At 44.5% G+C, this 21,622-nt stretch overlaps 1 protein-coding gene across 2 annotated transcripts in view; it reads right to left on the bottom strand.

Annotated features, from left to right (window-relative positions):
* The window catches only part of SEC24D (SEC24 homolog D, COPII coat complex component), a 547,880-nt gene that overhangs the window by 507,458 nt on the left and 18,800 nt on the right, over positions 1 to 21,622 (bottom strand). The gene's annotated exons all lie outside the window — the stretch shown is intronic.

Raw genomic sequence — 21,622 nt, 5'->3', positions numbered from 1 at the left:
AGTCAAGTTGAAATCTCCCAACAGTAGCACCTTCCCTTTCATACTAATCTTTTGAATATCCTCTATCAGATCCTTGTCTAGCTTCTCTATTTGTGCAGGAGGTCTGTAGATAACCCCCATGTGGATACAGGTTCCATCTTCTCTTTCCAGGACAATCCATAAAGCTTCTTCCTTTCCCCAGGTGCCCCGCATTTCAGCCGCTCTGATATTGTCTCTCACACATAGCACCACACCTCCACCCCTTCGGCCATCTCTTTCCTTTCTAAAAAGATTATAGCCTGGTACAGTCACATCCCATTCATGAGAATCATTGAACCACATCTCTGTAATAGCAACAATATCCAAGTTTTCTTCAAACATCAAGGCTTGCAAGTCTTGAACCTTTTTACCTAGACTGCTAGCATTTGTGCTCATTGCTTTCCATCTGCGTAGAGAGTTTAGGTGGTTGTCTGTATTTAGATGACCTTTCCCTCTGCCATCAAGTTTATTCTGGGGGTGACTTTCCAAATTCACTTGTTTCCTTTTGTCACCCCCACCTTCTAGTTTAAATGTTGTAAAGGGGGATCCGCGTCCTCCTCTTGGGTGGAGCCGGCAAGCCTGCGGGGCTCCCAGGGTTCCTGGACAGAATACTGCTGATACTGGGACTCAGGGCCAAAGTATTTTATTGTCAAGGCAATTTCATACCAAAAATCATAATTAATTCTTCATAACAAAAGGTACCTCTTAATATAAACTTGAAAAGAAAAAGGTTCAGTCCTCATAAGATAATCTTCAAAAGAAAAAAAAGGTACAGTCTAGGTCCCAAAATCCTTCAGCAAACGCTCAGCTCCTCAAGACCTCAGGTCTTCTATTAGGGCATTAGCTTTCCCCCCTCCTTCAGAAGGGTTTAGTAAGAGTTCAGCACACGTCCAATATAGCACAACAGTTCAGAACAAATCTTCATGGACAGTCTTTGCACATCAAACCAATACCACAAATCACCTGCCTTTTCACAGCACAGAGGGAACCCTGTAAGGAGCAGGGTTGGCAGTTTCTCCCACCTCTCAGCACCATGCCCGATGTGGCCTCCTCTACTGCCTTCAAGTGCTGGGCAGGGCAACCTTTGAATTCTCCCACTCCATGGTAGCTGGCTCCTCTCCCTTAGGCAGCTCTAGTGGCAGGCTACTTCCTTCCTCCATATACTCCATGGAATCTCTCTCTCCATTCATCTCCCCTCTCTCCTGGTGACTGAGAGCCTCCAGGAAATCTGCTCTCCCCTTCTCACAGCTGGGGGGAATTATATACTGATGGCGAAAGCCAGGGAAACTGAGCTTCATCCTTCCCTCGCCCTCTAGTGGGGAAGGGAGTAACAGGCTCACCCTGCCTCGAGCCATTGCTCCCCCTGCTGGGACTGGAAATCCATTCCATCTTTTTAGGACTACTCTCCTCACTCATTCTTGCGAGGACTTCTGGGACCCGTAGTTCTGGGCTCAACTGCTTCACTGGGGAATCTCTGGGGCTTGCCTTGTCACAATGTCTAGAAACATACTGTCTGAATTTTTCCCCAAGGATCCTTTTTCCCCATCACCGAAAGATGTAGCCCATCATTACAGTACAGCCTGTTATTTTTCCACGTATTACCCCAAGCCCCATGTGACTAAAACCTTCTTCTTTACACCAAGACTCAAGCCACTTATTGAACTCCACTGTTTTGCGTAGTCTTTCTTCTCCCTTCTCCCACGTGGGAATTACTTCAGAAAAAGCCACAGTCCGAACCAAAGATTTCAGTCCCTCCCCAAGCTTCTGGAACGCTCTCTGTGCTGTAAATTTGCATTGTTCGCCAGGTCATTTGTCCCCAGGTGAATTACAACATCAATATTGGAAGCCTCACTCTCTTCTCGGATCACTTTCAGAATCTGGTCAGTACATCTGGTAACGGAAGATCCTGGAAGGCATTTCACTAGGTTGGAACCCTTGAACTGTGTTCCTAAGTTAATGCCTCTGATAATGGTGTTACGTTCGTGCCTTGTTTCTTGCTCTCCTTCACCTTGCCACCCGGTGGCCAGACCTGATGGCTGCATCGGACTGTCTGGTTACTGTCACCCATTCCAGATTTCAGCCCAGTCTGGTCCGGATCTTCCGGGCTGCCAGAATTGCTTGGCTTGTTTGAGCCTGCACAGCACCCGTAGTTGCCTGGTGATTGCTGCAGCTGAATCTCAGCTGCTGCTGGGCTTATTAGCCATTTGGAAACTCTCTGCCTTGCCTTTGCATTGTGTCTAAGGTCCCTGGTATGTTGGTGTGCTTAGTGCACTTCTGCCTAGTCCAGTTCTTGTTTGAATTTCTTGTCTGAGATCCTTGTCTGATGCTAGTTAGGCTGTGTGTAGTTTAGTTTAGGTTTCATTGCTTATTTCCTTGTCTGGTTTCCGGTCTGTATTCTGTGTCTGATTCTTGGTTCTCTGTGTTTCCTGTTTAGTGGCTGCCTGGCAGCTTTCAGTCCTAATCCTTATCTGTTTATGTTTCTTGTTTTGTGGCTGCGTTGGCAGCTTTTAGTCCTACTCTGTTGTGTGTTGCCTGTTGGTATCCAGCCCCTGCCCTGCAAAGCCCTGCCGGCCACCTGCACCCAGGGGCTCAACTCCTGGGTAAAAGCGGCTAAGCGCAGGTGAAGACTAGGGTTCCTGCTCTGCCTGTTCCAGCTTGTTTGCCTCTGCTGCAGCCCCAGTCCGGGGTTCCAGTCCTGTTCTGCCCCATCCCTGGTTTGAGGGTGGTTTTGCTCACAAACCTAGTTCCTGCTTTTTGTAAACGTGACAAATGGAGTCTCTGATCAGTAAGAGTTTTCTGTTTTTCACCAATTGATCTGTCATTGTTTGGGGGATGATTCTTGGGTTGTGCCACTTTCATAGCCTCTGGTTCCACCACAGTACTTCTTTTAACAGCATCATAATGATGCAGCGCAGCAAAAGAATTTGACAGGGGCAAAGGCTGGGAAGGTGAGAGCTTCTGTGTCACAGATCTTAGTCTACCTGAACCTACTGTGACCCATCTATTCCTCTGTTGTTGAATTCTCTGTGGCAGTGGTGGTGGTAAATTGGCAAGGAATTGATTAATCCTGGATGCTTTTTTAGTTGAAGCTAATTCTTTCTTGAGTTTGTTGATCTCATCTTTCAAAGCTGATAATTGGAGACAGATAGGACAAGCTCTAAGGTTCCTCTCCTCTTTATTCCTTACCCTTAATTGCTCTGTCTGTCTGCCTGTCTTATCTACATTGTAATCTGTTTGAGCAGGGACTGTCTTTTTCTGTGCCGTGTACAGCGCTGCATATGCTTTGTAGCGCTATAGAAATGATAAGTAGTAGTAGTAGATAGTTTGCCTTAGGATTAAAGCAGAACATGTATTGCACTGAATAAAGGACATATTGATGTGATTCACAAGTGTAAAAAAAGCTTAGGGGTAACAAGGTATAAGATTGACCAATTATGGTGTAATGAAGATACTTGACCCTTGACTGCCCTATATAAAGGGAGTTCACCTAGGGGAGGGTGGGACTAGGACACAGGTAACCTCAGTTACCAATCAAACCAATTCTGAAAAAGCCTAGTGTAGCTCACAGCTCCCAAGGAAAAGTGAAGTTCTGGGGGTTTTTTTTCTCAAACTACACAGTTGTACACAAATTGCCCCTCCTCCCAAGGTATGAGTCCCTAGGTGCTATGTAACCAAATTGATTTAAATAGGTCTCTGGCACTGAAGATTCAAAACCCAATTCTAATAAACACAACTACCAGAACCAGAGTCACCAAATCTTGTGTAACCAAGTTAATTGGATTAAGTCACTTGGCACAGGTACAAAACACAGTTCTAGAGAGCACCTTTAAGACAACTGCAGCATAAAAATATGAAATAAGAAACTACTAGCATAAAATTATGAAATCACAATGCAACAACAACTGTAAGTTATAGGCTATAGGATAGAAAGGTTTAGAGAGGCCAGACCCTCTCAGGATTTTGTAAACCTCAATCATATCTCCTCTCATCTGTCTCTTTTCCAAGCTAAAGAGCTCTAACCTAATAAGCCTTTCCTCATACAAGAGGAGTTCCATCCCCTTTATCATTTTGGTTGCTCTTCTTTGAACCTTTTCTAAATCCGCTATATCTTTTTTGAGATACGGTGACCAGAACTGAATGCAATAGGTGCGGACGCACCATGGAGCGATACAAAGGCATTATAGTATTTTAGTTCTTATTCACCATCCCTTTCCTAATAATTCCTAGTATCCTGTTTGCTTTTTTCGCCACTGCCACACACTGAGCAGAAGGATTCAGCATATTATCTACAATGACACCTAGATCATTTTCTTGAGCACTGACCCCTAAGTTGGACCCTAGCAACAGGTAACCATGATTCAGATTATTCTTTCCAATGTGCGTCACGCGTCACCTTGCATTTGTCCACATTAAATTTCATCTTCATTTGGATGCCCAGTCTTCCAATTTCCTAGTGTCTTCCTGCAATATTTCACAGTCCACACGTGTTTTAACAACCTTCAACAGTTTTATATCATCTGCAAACTTGATCACCTCACTCGTCATTCCGATTTCCATATCATTTATAAATATGTTAAATAGAACCGGTCCCATTACAGATCCCTGCGGCCACTGTTTACCCTCCTCCATTGAGAGAAATGACCATCTAACCCTACCCTTTGTTTTCTGTCCAATAACCAATTCCTAATCCACACCCGAACCTTGCCTCCTATCCCATGACTTTAATTTTCTCAGCAGGTGGGAAGCAGCCTGCGTAAGTGCTGCAACCAGCGCTGACCCCAGAAATTCAATGCCGGGCATTTCCAGTCACAGAAACTGAATATTCAGTTTAAATTTTGGCCACTGGAACTTAACCAGTTATGCTGCTATTCGGTGCTAACCGGTTAAGTTCCTACCAGTTAAAGATAGGACTGCAATTTATACAATCCTATTTAACCACTAAACCCAACGCTGAATATCAACCCTAATTGGCTATACCGTGCGATATAGCCAGTTAGTAGCTATCTCCCAGATTCTACATAGTGTCTAGCGTACTGCGCCGAAATCCAAGCATATTCTGTACCAATGCTCGTAACTTAATTGGCTTAACAAGCCGATCAACGTTGATAACAGCACTTAAGCAATAATGAGCACTAATTGGAAAAATTAGAATTTATGCACACAACTCCCTAAGCATATTCTGTAACACACTGTCAGGCTTATTTTCGAAAGAGATCCCCAGCCATCTTCCGACACAAATCGGGAGATGGCCGGCGATCTCCTGAACCCAGCCAAATCAGTATTATCGAAAGCTGATTTTGGCCGGGTTCAACTGCTTTTTCGTCGCGGCACCAGCCAACCTTCATGGGGGCGTGTTGGTAGGGTAGCGAAGGCAGGACGGGGGCGTGGGTATGGGATGGCCGGCTTCATCTTATAATGAAAAAAAAATGGCTGGCTCAAACGAGCATTTCGCCAGCCAGACTTGGTCCATTTATTTTTAGGGCCAAGTCTGAAAAAAGTGCCCCAACTGACCAGATGACCACCGGAGGGAAGCAGGGATCACCTCCCCTTACTCCCCCAGTGGTCACCAACCCCCTCCCACCCCAAAAAAACCTAGCCCTTAGGGCTATGGTAATGGTGTAGAGTTGTGGCGATTGGGTATTGGGGGGGATTTGGGGGGCTCAGCGCCCAAGGTAAGGGTGCTATGCACCTGGAAGCTATTTTTGTTTTTAATTTTTTTAAGTGCCCCCTAGGGTGCCCGGTTGGTGTCCTGGCATGTAAGGGGGACCAGTGCGCTACAAATGCTGGCTCCTCCCACACCCAAATGCCTTGCATTTTGCCGGGTTTGAGATGACCAGGCCCGGTTTCCATTATGGCTGAAAAACCCGGCTCATATAAACCCGGCGATCCTGCTCTAAACCCGGCGAGCGATTTGGCTGGCGCCAAGCATATTTCAAAAATACGCTTGGCTCCGCCCCGTCGCAGCGCCGGCCCCAAAGATGGCCAGCCATCGATTTGGCCGGTGCCGTTCGATTATGCCCCTCTGTGCCTAAATTTTAACACATGCAGGTAAAAAGGAACAGGGTTATAGACGGGGAAATGAGTGGTTTTTTGGGCGTTCTAAAATTTACACGCGTTGTTATAGAATATGGCCCTTTGCACCTAAATCTATGCGCCAGGACTTAGGCCACGTTTTCATTGGTATAAATGGAGGCACACAGTTTTAGGCGCTAGAATATCAACTAAGCGTATTCTATTTACCGTGCTTAAATATAGGCGCCACATAATATACTAATTAACAAGATTGAAGTTTAATATTTCTGATTGTTTTAAGTTAATCTATCACGATTGAAGTTAATCCATTATCTTTTATTTCTGATTATGAAAATGTACTTTCTTTAACTGTATACTTAATCCTCTCTGTCTCCTTCACCTTAAACATGTGTTTCTCTTCCGGAATTGGTGTTCACCATTACGGAAAATGTAAGCCACATTGAGCCTGCAAATAGGTGGGAAAATGTGGGATACAAATGCTACAAATAAATAAATAAATAAATAAATATACGCTTAGGCATGGTTTTTCTAGGCGCCATATATTTATTTATTGCATTTGTATCCCACATTTTCCCACCTCTTTGCAGGCTCAATGTGGCTTACATGACATCTTGAATGGTGGAATTATATTAAAAATAGACATTTAGTGTTACAGAAGGATCTTGGGTTACATGATGATGAAAAAATATGATAATAGTATAACAAGCAGATATTATAAAACAGTTCTGAATATATGTGGAAGAGTTGTGTATGTTCACATTTGTTGATCTTTGTGGTATGCTTTATTGAAGAGGTGGGTCTTCAGTAGTTTGCGGAAGTTAGTTAGTTCGTAGATTGTTTTTAAGTTGCGCGGCAATGCGTTCCATAACTGTGTGCTCAAGTAGGTGAAGTTTGACACATGCATTAGTTTGTATTTTAGACCTTTGCAGTTGGGATATGCATGGGACCATCAAAGCATTTCAGTGACAGTCTAACAGGTGGATAGGTGAGAGGAGGGTGACAAACAGAGCAATAAAACTTTATGGTTTATAATGGGCTACAAAACCCAGATCTTTGTTAAGTCCTGTCTGGTGGGTGTCAAAATATTTAATCATTCTGACTTCAAAGGTCTTATGTTCCTGTACTGTTTTAACGTAACCTTTCAGGATTCTTACTATGAAATCACTGGTACAGTGTTCTGGTTTTGTAAAGTGCTGCCCCATGTTTTATTTTGTTTTATTTCTATTGATTACCTTTAAAAGTGGACTAACACAGCTACCACACCTCTCTAGTCAAAATACAAGAAATATGTTCCCTCCACCCCAATCCAATCAGTAACCTAGATATATAGAATCTGGCCCTAGGCACTAACCATGAACATTGCTAAGTGGCTATCTCCCACTGGCCGGTTAAATAGCACTGAATATCGGGGGGGGGGGGGGGGACGACGACTATGTTTAAAGAAGGTTTGGACAAATTCCTGGAGGAAAAGTCCATAAGCAATTATTAAAATAGACCTAGGGAAAGCCATTGTTTATCCCTTGACATCAGTAGTGTGGAATCCTGCTGCTTTACGGGATACTTGCCAGGTAGTTGTGACCTGGATTGGCCACTGTTACGAACAGGATATTGGGCTAGATCAACCGTTGGTCTGGCCCAGTATAGCAATTCTTATGTTCTTAGGACTTCTACTCTTACAAATTGTAAATGTAGGTGTTTATTTTTCAGCTAACTAGAGGTTCTTTGAGCATACAAAAGCATCTATGTTTTTTTATGCTTTCAAGACACAGGTACTATTGAGTCACTTAAGAGTTGTCAACATTATAAAAAAAGGACAAAAATGTAGTGAAGGGTACAAGACAAGCCAGGAGAGGGGAGAAAAATATTAAGAAAAGTAGATTTTTTTTCCAGTGTTTATCCAATAAACAATTATTGTACTTTTTTTTAAATCAGGGATGTTTTATTCTATTCTTTTCTTGTGATTTATAGTCCAAACTAATCTCATTAATAGATTCTAGGTGGATAACAAGCCACTGACATCTAACCAGATACAGACAACAATAGTAGGTTACAGTTTAGGCAATTGCATCATAACAACAATTAAAATAATAAGTTTTTAAAACTTCTCAAAAAAGAAAATAAGATGAAATTCATCCTGAATCCACTGAAAGATTATTCCACTGCTTAGGTCCATGATATTCAAAAGAATTATCAATTAATGATTTTAAACAAACAGATTTTACTGAAGGAAAAGCCAAGTTTCAACAAAGGGCCCTGCAAAGGTGTTGTAGAGTTTTTAGTGCACGCTAAATATATGGGTGTCTCTAGCGTTACCATGCGCTAAAAACATTAGAACGCCTACAGTGTGGCTTAGTAAACAGGGCCCAAAGATTGGTACTGGGAATTTGTATGGTTAATTGGAAATGAGAAATAGTGAACCAAACCTTCTGGAACCATACTATATAATGTTTTGTATACTAATGTTACCAATTTAAAATCAACTCTGTCCTTAATAGGGAGCCAATGCAATTGTCGCAAAAGCAGAGCAACCCAATCATATTTTTTAGCTCCAACATTTAGATGACTTTTCATATTTTGGAGTCGCTGCACTCTAACCTGCAGTTTTGCTGTAATCTCACCAAAGACCTGCAATAATCTAATTGAGGTAAAATGATTGCGCGAACCTGTGCCCAATAATTTTTGGAAGTTAAATATAAACATACTGCACACAATCGAAAAAAACATTTTCCTTACTAGTTCATTTAGCTGTATCTCAAAAGATAATTCAGAATCAAAAAATACACCCAAAACTTTGGACTTCTCTTATATATCGAGCTCTTCCCCAGAGTGCAGCACAATCTTCCTTTTGATAATCCTATATGAATTCCCAAAACAAACCAACTTGCGTTTTTGCTTATTTAACTTCAAAAAGTTACTGGTGTTTAGTTTTTAAAACCTAAAATCAAGAGCCTCAATTATAATCAGTGTCATACTTTCTGTTTCTGGATGAGAGAGAGAGAGAGAGAAAGAGACACGTGGCATAATGAGCTTTGGACAGCTTGTATGTTTGCTTTCCAGCTTTAGGTTGGACTTAGCAGTGCAATCATTCCTGAAGCCTTGTTGCTGGTGAGGAAAGGATGATTCCTGACTCAGCAGATACCTTCCTGAAGTGTAATGCTGCTTACAGGGGTCAGAGGAGCTCCTGGCTAACCAAACACCCAGGCAAACACATAACCTGCATCATCAGACTCCCCTCCTCCCATTCATGCAAACATGTATATTATCATATACTATACATATATGCACACTGTACACTAAGGCTTACAACATACAGCAACAAGCACTTTCAAGAGGGATTTTTAAAAATCTGCTACAAAGAGGGGCATAATCGAACGCGAACGCCCATCTCCATGGGCGTCTATGTCGGAAAACGGGTATGTGAAGAGGTGGGACAGACCGTATTTTCGAAAAAGATGGGCGTCCATCTTTCGTTTCGAAAATACGGTTTGGACGGACCAAATGCTACTACTACTACTATTTAGCATTTCTATAGCACTACAAGGCGTACGCAGCGCTGCACAAACATAGAAGAAAGACAGTCCCTGCTCAAGGAGCTTACAATCTAATAGACAAAAAATAAAGTAAGCAAATCAAATCAATTAATGTGTACAGGAAGGAGGAGAGGAGGGTAGGTGGAGGCGAGTGGTTACAAGTGGTTACGAGTCAAAAGCAATGTTAAAGAGGTGGGCTTTCAGTCTAGATTTAAAGGTGGCCAAGGATGGGGCAAGACGTAGGGGCTCAGGCAGTTTATTCCAGGTGTAGGGTGCAGCGAGACAGAAGACGCGAAGTCTGGAGTTGGCAGTAGTCGAGAAGGGAACAGATAAGAAGGATTTATCCATGGAGCGGAGTGCACGGGAAGGGGTGTAGGGAAGGACGAGTGTGGAGAGATACTGGGGAGATCTCATGGAACTTCCTCCACCCCCATTCCGCTATCTGTTGGTGTTCCCCAGGGATCTGTCCTTGGACCCCTTCTCTTCTCAATCTACACCTCTTCCCTGGGCTCACTGATCTCATCTCATGGCTTCCAGTATCATCTCTATGCTGATGACACCCAGCTGTATCTCTCCACACCAAACATCACCGCGGAGACCCAGGCAAAGATATTGGCCTGCTTATCCGACATTGCTGCCTGGATGTCCAACGGCCACCTGAAACTGAACATGTCCAAGACCGAGCTCATCATCTTTCCACCAAAACCCACTTCTCCTCTTCCTCCACTATCCATCTCAGTTGATAACACCCTCATCCTCCCCGTCTCATCTGCCCGCAACCTCGGAGTCATCTTCGACTCCTCCCTCTCCTTCTCCGCGCATATCCAGCAGATAGCCAAGACCTGTCGCTTCTTCCTCTTCAACATCTGCAAAATTCGCCCTTTCCTCTCTGAACACACCACCCGAACCCTCGTCCACGCTCTCATTACCTCGCGCCTTGACTACTGCAACCTACTCCTCACCGGCCTCCCACTTAGCCATCTATCCCCCCTTCAATCTGTTCAGAACCCGCCGATCTACTCATATCACCCCTCTCCTCAGGTCACTTCACTGGCTTCCAATCAGATACCGCATTCAGTTCAAGCTTCTCCTTATCTACAAATGCACTCAGTCTGCTGCCCCTCACTACCTCTCTACCCTCATCTCCCCTTACATTCCAACCCGAAACCTCCGTTCACAGGACAAATCCCTCCTCTCAGTACCCTTCTCCACCACTGCCTCCAGGCTCCGCTCATTCTACCTCGCCTCACCGTATGCCTGGAACAACCTTCCTGAGCCCTAACGCCAAGCCCCCTCCCTGCCCATCTTCAAGTCTTTGCTCAAAGCCCATCTCTTCAATGCTGCCTTCGGCACCTAACTCTCACCCCTCAGGAAATCCAGAATGCCCCAATTTGTCTACCCCTATCGGACTGACTGTTCACTTGTCCTTTAGATTGTAAGCTCTTTGAGCACGGACTGTCCTTTATGTTAAATTGTACAGCGCTGCGTAACCCTAGTAGCGCTTTAGAAATGTTAAATAGTAGTAGTAGTAGTAGTAGGTTAGTAGAAGAAGTTTGAACAGGATGCGAAAACAGATAGGGAGCCAGTGAAGCGACTTGAGGAGAGGGGTAGTATGAGTAAAGCAACCCTGGCGCTACACATTGAAGATTTAAATAACCAACCAATAACAACACATCAAATAACTGTGACTCCAAAGAATCCAAACTATTATTTTTGGTATAACCAAACATAAGATGTATGAGGATATCCTCTTTATGTCTATACAATGATCATGATTTTTATACATACATACATATATCTATATATCTATATCTATATATATATATATATATTATTATTATTTGTTACATTTGTATCCCACATTTCCCCACCTTTTAGCAGGCTCAATGTGGCTTACATATAACCGTTAAAGGTGTTAGCTAATTCCGGTCTGAACAAATACATAGTATGAATGAATACAAAGTGAGGTACATGTTGTGATAAGTATGAGGCTGTCCTATCCAGGGTAGGCCACTAGAGGGCGCTAGTAGGAGAATAGATGGAGGTCGCTAGGACCGGGGGAGAGCCCTGGGATGTCCACAGGTTATGGGCTGGGTCCTGTGTAGCCAGTGGCGTACCAAGGGGGGGGCGGTGGGGGCGGTCCGCCCCGGGTGCACGCCGCTGGGGGGGTGCCACGCGCCGGTCAGCGTCGTTGATTTCCATGCTCTCTCTGCCCCGGAACAGGTTACTTCCTGTTCCGGGGCAGAGGGAGCATGGAAACTAACGACGCTGACCGGCGCGCGGCACCCCCCCCAGCGGCGTGCACCCGGGGTGGGGGGGTTCTTTCACCGGGATGGCGGGTGTCCCTTCGCCGGGGGGGGGGGGTTGCGCTGCACGGAGGGGGGGCGCTGCACCCTGGGGGGCGTGGCGCATCGGCGATCCGCCCTGGGTGTCAGCGCCCCTCGGAATGCCACTGTGTGTAGCTAATTAACCACTTTATACCCCACCTGAGTTGTGAAAGGAAGAGAAGGGAGCTGGCAGCAGAAGAAGAGAGATCCCCCTGAAAGATACTGGCTAACCTTATGGACTTGTGGTGGACTGGGTGTCCAAAGGAGACAAGTAGGCTGAAAATCCTGGGGTAAGAAAGCCCTAAAGCATTAGTGTTGGACTGTGTGTCCCCAGTACTTGTAAAGAACTGTGTGTTCAAAGGAGGAAGGACTGTGTGTCCCAAGTTCTGGTAAAGAACTGTGTGTTCAAAGGGAGGACTGTGTGTCCAAAGTACTGAGAGAAGCAGGCTGCAAAGCCTGGGGTTGGGAGTCCCCAAAGTATTGAAGCTGGTACTGAGCCCATTTTTCTGTGTGGGGAGGCTCAGTGTGAAGACTTATGAAAGTATAAAGTATTAAGCTAGAAGAAGTGTGCCCAGGGGCTGGAATAAAGAGTTGCCTGAGGAATATGCTGTTGGTGAGACCTGTCTAATTTGCTTAGTGAGAACCAGGTCACCCTGAGCGAGAAGGGGTAGCACACTAATCTGCATATGATCTGCATATTGAGAACCAGGTCACCCTGAGTGAGAAGGGGGATATCACAAATGGCACTTTCCCAGATGGGACTTGACTGTTGAACAACCACCGGATGATAAGGATGTTAGAGGATCTCTGCTACCCTTGACAGTTGAATACTACTGGTAGAAAGGTGAAACCAAGGGAAGAGCTGAGGACAGGTGTGGACCCAGGCAGTCGGTGTATCACCAGTGAAGAGAGATGGAGGTGTCCTTGGAGGGTCCAGAGGCTGTGTTCCACAAGCCCGTCAAGGAGGCCAACACTAGCAAAAGTACTTTGCTCACCTACCCCAGGTAAAGGGTACCTAGGGGGAAGGTGAGGGTGGATTTGTAAGATCTGGAGGCTTGGGAGTGGCTGTAGGGGTGGAGGAGGCCACAGACCAACGGTGCAGTGCAAGTGGGGGGGGGGGGGGGGGGGAGCAGGAGAGTGAACAGGCCACACTTGGATGTGTTTTTTTGTGATTGCAGGCTGCACCCCATCGGACAGCCAGGAAGGATGGAGGCCGGAGGAGCCGGAGAGGAGAAAGCCAGAGCACTTGCCTGAGTCGATAGCCGATGGAGAGATCTGGAAAGGATGGACATTGAGAACCCAGTTTTAGGGGACTGGCTGTAAGAACGCCCAAAGGAGTCGTCCAGTGACCTCTTTCTCGGAGGGATCATGGTATCGTCAGGCGCCCAGTGAAAGGGAAGGGCCCGGGCCATGTGAGGTGCTAAGAGGAAGATAAGGGACCTAGGCGAGCTAGGTGACCCCTCCCTCGGAGGGATCATGGTATCGTCGGGCGCCCAGGAGGTAGGAGGGGGCTGCAGGAGAAGGTGGTCAGGTAGGGCCCACTGCAGTGAGAGCCCCTCAAGGCCTAGTGAATGGGAAGAGCCCGGGCCATGTGTTGCGTTCTCGAGGGCCTTGGCATCCTGTCAGGTCCTCGAGGCAGGACTGGAGTTCGTGAGCCCTTGGGCCACTGCCGAGGAGCGGCAGCAGCAGGCAAGACCACCTTGGAACTGGATACCCCGAAGAGCAGTACTGGAACTCTGGACTGGAGTAGTACAAGGCAGGCAACTAGAACAGACGAAACAGGAACAGCTTCACCTGCACTTAGCCACCGTTCCTCCAGAGTTGAGCTCCGAAGTGCAGGTGGCCGGCAGGACTTGCAGGATAAGGCAGGAACTGAAGATCCAGAGGACCCACCCTGGGTCTGGGATACAAGAGGGAGACCAGACTAGGAACTAAACACAGACAGTGAGCTGCTGCACAGCCACTAGCAAGACCCAGAAGACAGACCAAGGAACACAAGGCGTACAGAAGCCTAGCAGGAGCAATGACTAGGGCAGCATACACATTAGGCAGAACGGGGATCCGGGAATACCCAAAGGGTAAACCCTCTAGCTAGATGGAGACAGGATACAGGAATAACCACCCAGGAAATACACACTAACTAGACAGATACAGGATTCAGGATATACACTCAGGGATATACAAGCAAGGTAGGCACACAGGCTAGGCAAGGCAGGACTTAGGGTAAAGAGAGCAAACCAGGAAGAACAGGCCAAGGGTCTTGGGCTGGCAGCAGAGCAAACAGAGTAACCAGGAATAACAGGCCAAGGGTCTTTGGGCAGACAGGAGAACAGACAGAGAAAACCAGGACAAAGGCTTCATCCCAACCCAGGGTAAGCCAGGGACAGAGGCTTCACCCCAACACAGGGTAAGCCAGGAACAGAGGCTTCACCCCAACACAGGGTAAGCCTGGAGCAGAGGCTTCACCCCAAACACAGGGTAAGCCAGGAAGGACCCGCAGTCCACAGACAGACAGTGGCAGGGAAGACCCCCCACGGAAGGACAACAGACACAGACACAGAAAGAAGCTGGGCTGGAACCCAGAGAGAGGCTAAGCAGCAGTGCAGCAGACACTTACTAACCTGACCTGGCCTAAGAACATAACACTTATGCAAAGGCACTGACTGCAAGCACAGCACTTCCTTATGAAGGCTCTCACTGATGAGTCACCAGCAGTAGGGCAGAAGCAGGAAGTACACAGACCCCAAAGAGAGGCTTGACAAACATAGGAAGTGAGCCCACAGGAAAGACAAGCAGGAGCCATCTTGGAAGCTGGCACAGAGTCGGAGGCAGCCATCTTAGATGCTGGCTCCCTAGAGAGGCATAGCCCACACAGGTGAGGTCTAGTGAAGCAATCAGCACGGAGACTAGAGACAAGACAAACGCAAACACAGACAGAAGCCAGCACAGCTGCTGACCCCCAGAAAGAAGGTAAGGCTGAGGGTGGTCACAGCCACAGACGTGACACCATGTGATGTGCTAAGAGGGGGATGAGGAGCCTAGATGTGGGGTGGTGAGGCCCATGGCTAGAGCAGGGATGAGCCGGGAAACGTGTATGCCCTCTTTGAAGAATTGCTGCTCCTCAGTGGAGAAAGCTTAGAGGGTTGCTGAGGTAGAGCAGCAATTATTTTAAGGGTGGGGGTATGTGATAAGTATGAGGCTGTCCTATCTGGGGTAGGCCACTAGAGGGCGCTAGTAGAAGAATAGGTGGAGGTCGCTAGGACCGGGGGAGAGCCCTGGGATGTCCACAGGTGTAGGAGGTTATGGGCTGGGTCCTGTGTAGCTAATTAACCACTTTATACCCCACCTGAGTTGTGAAAGGAAGAGAAGTGAGCTGGCAGCAGAAGAAGAGAGATCCCCCTGAAAGATACTGGCTAACCTTATGGACTTGTGGTGGACTGGGTGTCCAAAGGAGACAAGCAGGTTGAAAATCCTGGGGTAAGAAGGCCCTAAAGCATTAGTGTTGGACTGTGTGTCCTCAGTACTTATAGAACTGTGTGTTCAAAGGAGGAAGGACTGTGTGTCCCAAGTAATGGTAAAGAACTGTGTGTTCAAAGGAAGGACTGTGTGTCCAAAGTACTGAGAGAAGCAGGCTGCAAAGCCTGGGGTTGGGAGTCCTCAAAGTATTGAAGCTGGTACTGAGCCCATGTATCTGTGTGGGGAGGCTCAGTGTGAAGACCTATGAAAGTATAAAGTATTAAGCTAGAAGAAGTGTGTCCATGGGCTGGAATAAAGAGTTGCCTGAGGAATATGCTGTTGGTGAGACCTGTCTAATTTGCTTAGTGAGAACCAGGTCACCCTGAGCGAGAAGGGGTAGCACACTAATCTGCATATGATCTGCATATTGAGAACCAGGTCACCCTGAGTGAGAAGGGGGACATCACAATGTATGGTAGGTACAACTGGGGGGAACTTAGGGAGGGAAAGGGGGAAGAAGAGTCCATTAATGTCCATTACAGTCTTTGGTTAGATTGTGTCACATGTGTCCACGTATTTTTATGTTGGGTCAGTGGGGTATGCTCTTCTGAACAGGTCTGTCTTTAGTGCTTTCCGAAAATTTAGGTGGTCAGGTGTAGTTTTTACTGCTTTTGATAATGCATTTCATAGTTGTGCGCTTAGGTAGGACAAGCTGGTTGCATAGATGGATTTGTTTTTGAGACCTTTGCTGCTTGGGTAGTGGAGGTTTAGGTATGATCGTGCAGATTTCGTGGTGTTTCTGGTTGGCAGGTCGATAAGGTCTGTCATGTATCCCTGTGCCTCGCCGTAGATGATTTTATGGACAGTTGTGCAGATTTTGAAAGTGATGCGTTCTTTGATTGGTAGCCAATGCAGTTTTTCTCAGAGTGGTTTGGCGCTGTCAAAACATGTTTTTCCACATACAAGTTTGGCTGCTGTGTTTTGGGCGGTCTGGAGTTTCTTTATGATTTGATCCTTGCATCCCGCATAGATTCCATTACAGTAATCTGTGTGGCTTAGTACCATTGAGTGTACCATGTTACGAAATATTTCCCTCGGGAAGAATGGTTTCACGCATTTGAGTTTCTACATTGTGAAAAACATTTTCTTTAAAGGTGGAATTCGCTTGGGTCTCTAGTGATAGGTTACGGTCGATTGTTACTGTGAGAATTTTCAGACTGTCTGAGATAGGGAGGGTATATCCTGGGGTGTTAATATTTGTGGGTTTGTATGTCTTGTACTGGGATGAGATGATGAGACAGTGTGTTTTTTCAGTGTTGAGTTTTAGTTGGAATGCATTTGCCTATCTATCTATATATATATATATATATATATATATATATACACAAACACACATCTACTCCCTCTCATCTTCCCTCCCCATAAGTACATAAGTATTGTCATACTGGGACAGACCAAAGATATATCAAGCCCAGTATCCTGTTTCCAAAAGAGGCCAATCCAGGTCACAAGTACCTGGCAAGATCCCAAAACAGTACAATATGATTTATGCTGCTTATCCTAGAAATAAGCAATGGATTTTTCCCAAGTCCATTTTAATAATGGTCTGTGGACCTTTCCTTTAGGAAGCCATTCAAACCTTTTTTAAAGCCTGCTAAGCTAACCGCCTTTACCACATTCTCTGGCAACGATTTCCAGAGTTTAATTACACGTTGAGTGAAGAAATATTTTCTCCGATTCATTTTAAATGTACTACTCTCTAGTTTCATTGTGTGCCCCCTAGTCCTAGTATTTTAAGCGATTCACGTCTATCCATTCCACCCAACTAATAGACCTTTATCATATCTCCCCTCAGCCGTCTTTTCTTGAAGCTGAAGAGCCCTAGCCACTTTAGTCATTCCTCAAAGGGAAGTCGTCCCATCCCCTTTATTATTTTTGTTGCCCTTCTCTGTACCTTTTCCAATTCCACTATATCTTTTTTGAGATGCGGTGACCAGAATTGTACACAGTATTCGAGGTGCAGTTGCACCATGGATCGATACAAAGGCATTATAACGTCCTCATTTTTGTTTTCCATTCCTTTCCTAATATTACCTAACATTCTATTTGCTTTCTTAGCCGTCGCAACACGCTGAGCATAAAGTTTCAACGTATCATCTACAACGACACCTTGATCCCTTTCTTGGTCTGTGACTCCTAATGTGGAACCTTGCATTACGTAGCTATAATTCGGGTTCCTTTATTCCACATGCATTACTGTGCACTTGCTCACATTTTTCCTGTGACCCAACCCAGGCACCTTAAGATCTCTAAGGAGAGGACATATTTCTCATTACTTACATCAAAAAGAACAGAGATGGATATATACTTTACAAACTGTTACTCCAAAGGAATTAAATTGCCCTTTTGAATGGGATGTGTTCTATTAATCTAAGGTTATTTTATTTCAGCAGTTTTTTCACGATCTGTGTTTCCGCATTGGCTTCTTTCTTGATGATGTCATCAAAGGGGTGTTTTCTGCTAAAAGGCATTTTATATGGAGTGTTGCCATATTTATGTCTAGTTGCATTACTGAGAAAGTTCTTGTCCTTGGTGCTTTTTCCCCCTGAAGTAGAGAGGTGTGGTAGCCGTGTTAGTCCACTTTTAGAGGTAATCAATAGAAATCAAACAAAATAAAACATGGAAAAGAAAATAAGATTATACCTTTTTTATTGGACATAACTTAATACATTTCTTGATTAGCTTTCGAAGGTTGCCCTTCTTCGTCAGATCGGAAATAAGCAAATGTGGAAGATGACAGAATATATAAGTGAAACATCCAAGCATTTCATTGACAGTCTGAAGCAGAAGCAAAACAAGAGGGCTCCTTGTCAGGAAGCTGCTGAGTGCTATGGAGAGACTATTGTTGGAGTTGAACCTGGTGGATGACTACTAGTAATTTTGGTGAAGTTGTTGCAACCACCCGGGTGGAGAAGCTAAGTAGCTATTATTTTATTCCGTGCACATGCAGTACGTTTTGGACACTGTTTCAGTAGTCTTTTTGGGTAGAGTTCTAAAACTAATCCTACAGATTTTTTCAATCTGGGTTTTTGGTCTCAGCGGGTTTTTCTCCTGTTGGAGCTGTTTTCCGCTGAGGTTTGTTTCCAGAGTTTTGATTGAAACCTATGATAAGTGCCTCTATAAGGGTAGACCATCAATACAGGCTCCCTAGGCTATTGAGGTTTCTTTTTCTTTATTAAATTAATAGCTTGTTATCGCTGCGGTTTACTGTTAGTTTTTAGAGCAAGTTTTTGTGAATTATAGTATACTACTTACAATGTCAACACAATACGTAATAGAACATTTTAATTGACAGTGAAGGGTATATGCAAAGATGGAACATATAGATAGGTAAGAGAGTAAGAAGTGTTAGAAAGTAAGGTGACTGATTTAAAGAAAGTTGCACATGAAGTCAGAGAGATGGTTAAATACTAGAACTCATTTAAACATGCAAGTGGTCATTTATGTGTGTAAATGACTATAAAACCGGCACTTATGAGTATACTTACCACCTAAAACTAGAGGGCTCCTTATAAAATTACCCTGTAGAGCTAGTTAATGACATCAATAGATCCAAATGATGAAAAGGTATTAAATGAAAGTAACGGATAAAACCAATTTTCTGATAAACAAGAAAGGATTCCCTACGGGAAAAAAAACTATATCCAATGAAGGAAGGGACGTAGGTCAACCAAAGCAAGCAGGACTCCAGAGGTATATAAGTAAAAAGTTTCACATACACACAGGTTAGGAAAAAAAGGAAAAACAAGCAGCAAATGCACATATATTTCCAGGAAATGCAAACATGCAGATCAAAACCCAACAAAAGAATGGCTAAAGAATACTGAACTTAGATGTAAATCACAGAGACATTTCCCAGGCAGCACAGAGAAAAATGAAATAACTATAGTATGCTGCAGTTCTCGTTCTCTACGCTTCACTAACTAAGAAAAAAATCTTGGTATCACTGTGGGTCAATATGTTGAAATTCTTGGTTCAGTGCACCATGGCTGTCAAAAAAGCAATATTCCATCAACAAGCAGGATTGAATGAGGCACATGTCACTGGGAAAGGTCAGCTCTTCCACAGCTCAGAATTTAAAGTTCTGAGCATATAGGGCTATTCTCATGCTCAGCAGTTCCCTCGCTCCTCAGTTTTGTCTCTTCTGCTCTGCCAAATGGCTGTGAAAACAAATCTCTCCCAAATATTAATAATAGGTTTCCCCTTGATATTATTTGACATTGTTAAGAACATAAGAATAGCCATACTGGGTCTGACCAATGGTCATCCAGCCCAATATCTTGCTTTCAGCAGTGGCCAATCCAGGTCACAAGTGCCTGGCAGAAACCCAAATAGAAGCGACATTCCATGCTACCAAACCCAGGGCAAGCAGTGGCTTCTCCCATGTCTATCTCGATAACAGACTATGGACTTTTCCTCCAGGAAATTGTCCAAATATTTTTTAAACCCAGATACGTTAACCGCTGTTACCTCATCCTCCAGCAGCGACTTCCAGAGCTTAACTATTCTTTGCTTGAAAAAAATATTTCCTCCTATTTGTTTTAAAAGTACATAAGTAATGCCACACTGGGAAAAGGTCCATCGAGCCCAGCATCCTGTCCACGACAGCGGCCAATCCAGGCCAAGAGCACCTGGCAAGCTTCCCAAACGTACAAATATTCTATACACGTTATTCCTGGAATTGTGGATTTTTCCCAAGTCCATTTAGTAGTGGTTTATGGACTTGTCCTTTAGGAAACCGTCCAACCCCTTTTTAAACTCTGCTAAGCTAACCGCCTTCACCACGTTCTCCGGCAACGAATTCCACAGTTTAATTACGCGTTGGGTGAAGAAATGTTTTTTCCGATTTGTTTTAAATTTACTACACTGCAGTTTCATCCCATGCCCCCTAGACCTAGTATTTTTGGAAAGCGTGAACAGACGCTTCACATCCACCTGTTCCACTCCACTCATTATTTTATATACCTCCATCATATCTCCCCTCAGCCATCTCTTCTCCAAGCTGAAAAGCCCTAGCCTCCTTAGTCTTTCATCATAGGGAAGTCGTCCCATCCCCGCTATCATTTTAGTCGCCCTTCACTGCACCTGTTCCAATTCTACTATATCTTTCTTGAGATGCGGCGACCAGAACTGAACACAATACTCAAGGTGCGGTCACACCATGGAGCGATACAACAGTATTTCCATGTAATTTCATTGAGTGTACCCCCCCCCCCCCCACCCCCAGTCTTTGTACTTTTTGAAAAAGTGAAAAATCGATTCACTTTTACCTGTTCTGCACCATTTAGGGCCCTCAATCATATCCTCCCTCAGCTGTCTTTTTTTCAATCCTAACCTCTTTAACCTTTCTTCCTCATAAGGGAGTAGTTCCGTCCCCTTTATCATTTTGGTCACTGTTCTTTGAACCTTTTCTAATTCTGCTATATCTTTTTTTGAGATACAGGGACCAGAACTGAACGCAATACTCAAGGTGCGGTCGCACCATGGAGCGATACAACAGTATTTCCATGTAATTTCATTGAGTGTACCCCACCCCCCACCCCCCCAGTCTTTGTACTTTTTGAAAAAGTGAAAAATCGATTCACTTTTACCTGTTCTGCACCATTTAGGGCCCTCAATCATATCCTCCCTCAGCTGTCTCTTTTTCAATCCTAACCTCTTTAACCTTTCTTCCTCATAAGGGAGTAGTTCCGTCCCCTTTGTCATTTTGGTCACTGTTCTTTGAACCTTTTCTAATTCTGCTATATCTTTTTTTGAGATACAGGGACCAGAATTGAACACAATACTCAAGGTGAGGTCGTACCACGGAGCAATACAGAGGCATTATAATAGTCTTGGTCTTATTTTTATTTTATTTATTTATTTAGTAGGGTTCATTTACCGCCTTTTTGAAAGAACTCACTCAAGCAGGTGTACAGTAAGAATAAATCAAACATAAGCAACAGACAGTTACAGCAGTAAAAATATTCAAATAATACAAAGTATGGTATCCCACTTACAATGCCAACACAATATGTAAAAGAGCATCTTAATAGACAAATATGGAACGTATAGAAAGGTAAGAGAGTAAAAGGATTTGGAAAACAAGTTGACTAATTTAAAGAAAGTTCCACATGAGGTTATATATTATCTCAGCTAGGGAAGGAGTAGATAAATATGTTCTGCTGCAATATGTGCATCCCGTGTCACTCCTTGTGT

Source organism: Microcaecilia unicolor, chromosome 2 (genome assembly GCF_901765095.1).
Source record: "Microcaecilia unicolor chromosome 2, aMicUni1.1, whole genome shotgun sequence".
Taxonomy (NCBI): domain Eukaryota; kingdom Metazoa; phylum Chordata; class Amphibia; order Gymnophiona; family Siphonopidae; genus Microcaecilia; species Microcaecilia unicolor.
This window is presented reverse-complemented; position numbering and strand designations above follow the sequence as displayed.